The sequence below is a fragment of the Rhinolophus sinicus genome, linkage group LG05 (genome assembly GCF_036562045.2).
Source record: "Rhinolophus sinicus isolate RSC01 linkage group LG05, ASM3656204v1, whole genome shotgun sequence".
Lineage (NCBI taxonomy): Eukaryota > Metazoa > Chordata > Mammalia > Chiroptera > Rhinolophidae > Rhinolophus > Rhinolophus sinicus.
The window spans coordinates 153,306,578-153,312,432 of record NC_133755.1 but is presented as its reverse complement, the minus strand read 5'-3'; the positions used below and the strand labels follow the sequence as shown (position 1 = coordinate 153,312,432).

Here is a 5,855-nt window from a genome sequence, read left to right as displayed (position 1 = left end):
TGGGCCCAGTACATGTTTGTTGGTAACAGGGCATTCTTTGAATTCCAGGTGTTTGGAAGCCTCTCCGGCCTGTATATGCCAGTAACACTCCTACTCCCCACCCCAGTTGTGACATCCAAGAGTGTCTCCAGACATTGTCAAATACCTTCTGGGGTCAAAATCGCACCCAGTTGAGAATCACTACATTACACCACTTTTACTGCACTCCAGACTCATCTAGTTAACTGAATACGAGAACAGTCTGCTGCTACTCCAATATCACTCAGCAGTACACAACATGAAACAGGGCAAGCTAAAGTGGAAGGAGACAAAATCTTAACCAATAGCAGGTACATCTTGTTTTCTTTTTTGTAAATTTTGCAAAAAGCTTATGATTATATAAACCCATTGTTCAGGACCTCCCAGGGTTTTGGAATGGGTCTACACACAGGGGCTTCTTAGGTTGCACTTTATTAACTTCACGATAAATCAGTTTCTCTTTGTGCTTGAGATTATAAAGACAATAAGGACTTCTGGTATTTTATTCTCTATTATTCAAGGGTTCCGTGAACTTGGACGAAATGTACCTACCGGTCACTGGTTGTTTAAATTGTACTGAATAGGGAAAAAAACTTAGATCAGTGAATGGTTCCTAGGTTTCCTCATTTATTTTTTTCCCTTTGTCTCTAGGGTAATGTGACTGAAGGTCTGTCAGTGAAAAACATATGCGTAGTGGCCAAATAAGATGAAGAAGTTAAATATTAAATTAACTTATAGAAGCTTCTTTCCTGAAAGTATAAATGCTGGTGGTGTGGTAAGAAGGTGACATTCAGCACGAGTCAGTTTGGGATCCAAATCTTGGCTCTGCTCTTTGCTAGCAATGCCATTATAATAAACTCTATTGACGTTTCCAAGCCTCTGAAATCTTATCTGTAAAATTGGGATCAAAATACCTGCCCTCAGGTATTACTGTGAGGTTCACAGAGAGTATAGAAAAAGTACCTTGTACAGTGCCTGACACCTGGTATATGTACCATGAATCACAACTCCTATTAATGTTTGTTAAAAAGACTTTAAGGAAGGGTTAATCTGAAGTCACAGGGAAGACATTTTATTGAGTGATAAATCTATTAGCTCTTACTTATTATGTGTTGATTGACTTTCTAGGAAGAATGAAATCTGCCTGGATTTGTTGAGCCCATGAAATGCTCAGTTCTTTGTGTGAAAATCTCCTGGCTCTTTTTATGTTATTTTATTATTATTTTTTTTATCCAAAATGTGTTCATTGGGATGGTTTCTTGACTCAGGGTGCTTTAGTGCTGCTTCCTTCTGAAGGAGCATCCTTCTGTAAGCCTTGCTTTTCCTCCTGTAGGCTGACAGAGGACCGTGGAGCAGCCAACACACAAAACTACTGTTTGTGCATGGCTAAAGATGGTGGTGATCTTATAGCATCCTGGGCATTTCACATCCATGAAGTAGGAATTGGAGCTCCGCACCAGGCGCTTCTTCTAGTGTTTCCTCTTCTCCTCCTCTGGAGAGGGATGAAGGAGATCCTTAGCGAGAGGCATGTTCTTATGGGGAGGTCGTCACCGCCGGAAAGGGTCTCCCAGCTCTTGAAGAAGCAAACAAGTAGCTTTTTCTAGTAGAGAATAATTCACTAGTAATTAAATATGGTCTTACCTGAAATAATAGTATTCTCAATAAGGTTATATATACTCGTATATACCAAGTATTAGCTGTGGTTGTGTCTGAGAAGGTAGGGGTTGTGATATTTCACAATTTTCTTCTAATTTTTCTGTAATGAACATGTATTATTTTTGTAATGAGGAAGCAAAGTTATTTTTAAAATTTAAAATAATAAGCCCCTGAATTCTTTGATGCCAGTGCTGTGGTAATGCTTATGCTCCAAGTAGGAGGAGATTGTATCTATTTAGATAGGGCAATACACAGCACAATTCATCCAAGACCTAAAATTAACCATAGCCCTTAGAACTAAAAGAAATCTTAAGGATCATCTTTTCCTGGGCTTTCCAGTGAAATATGAAGAAATGGATCCCTGGGAGTGCAGGGTACTTGCAAGCAGTTAACGAAAGAACCAGGACTTCTGCACTTTTCATCATTTTTATGTGTAACAAACAATGCAAATCCTCGGCAACTGGGAGAAAGGTTGATTAAAAGTAATGATGATTCATGTACTGTCAGTTCTATTATTCATACTCTAATTCCTTCCAAATTATCCCAAATCTCAACTGCCTTGTTTCTTTGCCTCTTAAAATAAGCCCTCAGTGGCAAAAATCTAAAATAGTCACAGACTGTCTTATAATCTTCCCCTATCCTTTTCTCCTTTTGGCATTTTCTCCCAAATTCTGAATCTAATTCTTCTCCTCTACCCACAATGTCTTATGCTATTCCTGGCTGCCTGAAGTCTCTATCCTGGCCTTCACCCCAAACCTCCCAATTTCAAAGTGTTCATAATTCCAAGTTTTCCCACTTCCTTTCCTAGCTCTGGTCAACACCAATTTAAACTCCAAAATGTATCTCAAATCCGTGGTCCTCTCTCTGAAGCCTGTACCCAATTCCCAAGGCAGCATTCATTGGTGGTTTCTCTATACAATTATTCTTTGTTAAAATTATGCTGTGTTTCTTTCATCCAACTGGTATACAAGTTGGACAAGTTTTATCCATTTTTGTAGCAAGTTAACCTGGAATAGGATGCTAAATAAACAGTGGCAAAAATAATGAATTAGCGTCCCAAAGGTAGCTTATGTCTACTAGATGTTTAGAGAAAAATGAAATGAGGAAATAATTCAAACTGAGGTATAAGTGACTGATAAAACTTCTGCCCTCCCCTCACAAGAACATTTGAGTGTTTGATAAAACACGTAAACTAATGGCATTTTAGGCAAAGTGCTCTGAAGAGTGCCTCCAAATTTGTAAGATGTAGGCAATCAGATTGTCCTGGTACAAAGACTGGTCTGTACTTGAAGTGTACAGCAGTGAGAATAGTCTGCTATAGGAACCAGTGAGGCAAAACACTGGGAAATCCTAGAGAGACATCAGGAAGTGGGGGCCAAGAGGGAGAAGTGAGACAACATGATTGCAGCAACTATTATTGTGGGCCCTAAAGCAGAAACTGGCATCAGGGACCTAGGATCGCTATTCCTTATAAAGATTTAGTCACCAAACTTCTGTCTGGCTATATATATTAAATTAAATACAGCCTCTTCTGTGGTTGACATCAGAATAAATTTCATCCTCCAGTTTCACATTTCAGTAGCAGAAACTGACAACCCAGATCCTAAATTGTCCCCATTAGAAGTGAGAGAAACAGATGGGAGGGGAATAGGCAGAGTGAAGATATTTGTCACCATCCTTACTAGAAAATGACAGAAATTAATTGCTTCTTCAGCTGTGTTTTCACAGCAGGTTGTTTGCACCTCACTGGTGCCTATCATTTTTGCCTTTATTCCTAGTTCTTTTGTCACATGTCATTCTCCCTGTCCCCATACTCACCATTAGATGGGTAACTTATGCTCTCAGAGGTAGAAGACACTGTGCCCTGTCTCTGTACCCTTAATGCCCAGTACAGAACATTAAACACAGAAAAGAAGGGAGAGGAAAGGAGGGCGGGAAAGCTGTGGAGAGGAATTGCCCTGTTAGGAAGGCATTGTTTAGTGTGAAGTGGGCATATGGGGTTGGCGGAGGGGAGGTAATTGGATGGACTGGAGTGGGGAAAATGGAGGTTGAGGGTTAAGCGGAAGAAAAGGGAGATGGGGATGCTAGACCAATTGCAAAACCTAGTTTCAAATTCCGTTGCATTTTCTGTGATTATTGCTGAGAGTTTTGCAGAATCTGGTGTTTCAGTTTGTATTGAAGTAGTTAGGGCCAACTTTTCAATTTATGCCACTGCTAAATAATTAATCTGCCCTTGGGCTCCATAGTAAACTGATCAGCTGTTGTATTACTGCTGGACAAAATAGCTCTGTGATGGCTCTTGTCACCAACTCAGGTGTCGTTTTCTCCTTTGAGAAATCATACCTTTGCATCTGAATCGCCTAATTTCTTCTTCACGTTCTTAATGCAGGAATAGGTTGCAGTAATTTATAGGCATTTCTAATGTCTTACCTAGTCTCCTCAAACATGTCCTTTCATAAAGGTTTATAGATTCTGAACTAAGATTTATTTTTATTGACAGTTTTGTGAAGAATTTGGAGGACCTGGTGGGTCATCCTACTCTCTTTCTCTCACCACAATCCAAGGATAACTGGCAGAATGTTACAGAGGGGATAGAAATGTAAAAGTTCTGTGATTTAGAATTGAATGACGTTAGACTACATTTTAACCAATAGCCTCTCACAATGTGGAAACCACCCCCGTTCTCATTTCACCCTGACAAGGTGTAATTGGCACATGCTTGAGGATGCACTCCAAAATCTTGATTGAGACACCCTAAGTTCCTGTGACTTGGCATTTTTCATCGAAAAAGATTTAAGAAGCAGGAATGTAGAACCTCTTCATCTACTTTATGAATCTGCAAAACTTAGGTTCCCATTCTGCTGGAGTAGTATTGTTTGCTTGTTCGTTTTACTTATTTGTTGGTAGGTTTAATTCTTGATTTAGAAGAATAAAACCAACACATTAAAATATAAATAAGTAAAGACATCAAGGTGAAAGGAAAATAGGGTAAAATAGTAAAACGAGACCACTGGAAATTTAGTATATAACAATGTAGGCCAATAAGTCATACGCAATTACTAAATGTGAATGCAGATTTATCTCTGAGTTTCCTAGCAGCCAAAGTAAAAAAAAGAAACCCAGATAGTTACACAATTTTTCATAAAATATAAGCACATGGTTTTGAAGGGGAAAAAAAATGCATCTATTCTTTTCTTATGGAGTCAAAATTTTACTTTTGGTATTATTAACATGTTAAACCTAGCCTTGGTTTCAAAAGTAAAATATAATAAAGTCTCTCTTTTTTATGACATTTTTTTCAGATATTACAGTATTAATTGTAATGATAGCTGTTATTCTTTCTAGGCCATCTATATGTTTTACTTATTTGTTTATTATCTTTCTCTCTCTGCTAGAAGATAAACACAGGGCAGAGATTGTTGCTTACTTTGCACCCTGACTTAAACAGCTGTAAACAGTTTTAGTGTGCAATCGTACTTTAACCAAGATACCTGGGATTTCTACTCTCACAACTCTCACTGCTGCAACAGGAGCTGAGTTCTGAGTATAACATAATGAGTTGTGAATATAAGCCTTCAGTATCTCTGGGTGTAAATAACTGATGTTGACAGCTGTTTGTTTGTACACGCAAAAAAATATTTCATCAGCAGTAAGAACACACAGAAAAACTAATAAGTCTACATTTTTTATTAATATTGTAGCTATAAGCCAAAAAAAAAATGGAAATCAAATAAAGGAAAAAAATGGGCTTTAATATCTTGCATCAAAAAGATACTTTTTAAACTTCAAAAGGCATAGGAGTAAAGGTTTTCTTATTCAGTTCTCTTATTCTTAAACTCTGTCTTGGATTTGTTCTTTCATTATCTCACAATTCTACACACCTTTTCCTGCCAGACTATGAAGTCACTTGAACTTGAAAAGTCTTTTTATTCATTCATCCATTCATTTATTCATTCCTTGATTATCATTAATTGAACAACTCTGTGACAGTAACAATCTCATGGATGGAGATAAAATGATAAACAATATACAACCCTTGACTTCCAGGAAATTAAAGTAACAGGCTATGCACCAATGACACCAAAGTATGATTCCTAAGGAGGCAATGACCCCCAGAATTAATGACCAACTGATTTATATATAAAAGATTTAAGCAAGTAGATGGGAGGACATGGGCCATG

General features: G+C 37.9%; 1 pseudogene; it reads right to left on the bottom strand.

The window, feature by feature from the left end:
- Positions 1 to 1,282: 1,282 nt before the first annotated feature.
- On the bottom strand, positions 1,283 to 1,547 carry LOC109446247 (small ribosomal subunit protein eS27; annotated as a pseudogene).
- Between the last annotated feature and the right edge of the window lie 4,308 nt (positions 1,548 to 5,855).